At 31.2% G+C, this 752-nt stretch overlaps 1 non-coding gene across 1 annotated transcript; it reads right to left on the bottom strand.

Moving 5' to 3' along the window:
- Positions 1-678: 678 nt before the first annotated feature.
- On the bottom strand, positions 679-752 carry Phum_PHUM598180. The gene has a single exon. It is a non-coding gene; the product is annotated as a tRNA-Thr (tRNA).

Genomic DNA, 752 nt, shown 5'->3' with positions numbered 1-752 from the left:
ATGATGATACCAAAATTTAGTTTAAAAGCATTTTCCGTTAGGGGAATAAAAAAAAAAAAAAACCAACGAGCATCTGGTCATAGTTGATAGTGTATTCCGTCTTCCGGTTTTTCCAAAAAAAAATATTTTTCCAAATCGATTTCATAAATAAAATTTTTATTTTTATTTTTTATTTATCCGATGGGGAGAATCCCCTCCTCACCTCATTTCATTCCTTTCCCCCTTCTCCTTTTTTTAAGATCTTAACGGATTTTTTCTTTACCGGCTTTCTCACCATTTTCGACACCACATCATCCACCTGATTCCATTTGAAAAGTTTCGTTTATAATAAAAAAAAATTTCTTTTTTTTTTCCTCCCTTCCTTGATTTAATTAAAGAGTGTTTAACCGTGAAATCGATCTATACGTTATAGCGCTATAAATTATTATTTTATAACTAGATTTTATTTAATTAAAAATTTTAAACCGTGTGAAAATCAAATTTCTTTTTTTTTTAAATTAATTAATCGAGATTCAATCGTCGCGAATTAATCGACACCGAATAAATTTAAAAGAATAAAAACAATCGAATGAATTAATATTAATATAAAAGAAATTAACTAATGACACGACACTTAGTCGTGAAGAAAGAAAAAAAAAATTATTGTTTTCACGGCAGGATAAATATCCCGGGCGAAGAAGGCACCGGGGGGATTCGAACCCCCGATCTCCTGTTTACTAGACAGGCGCTTTAACCAACTAAGCCACGGCGCC

The sequence above is a fragment of the Pediculus humanus genome, genomic scaffold (genome assembly GCF_000006295.1).
Source record: "Pediculus humanus corporis 1103172108316 genomic scaffold, whole genome shotgun sequence".
NCBI lineage: Eukaryota > Metazoa > Arthropoda > Insecta > Psocodea > Pediculidae > Pediculus > Pediculus humanus.
The sequence above is the reverse complement of the archived record's forward strand: the minus strand, read 5'-3'. Positions and strand labels throughout refer to the sequence as shown.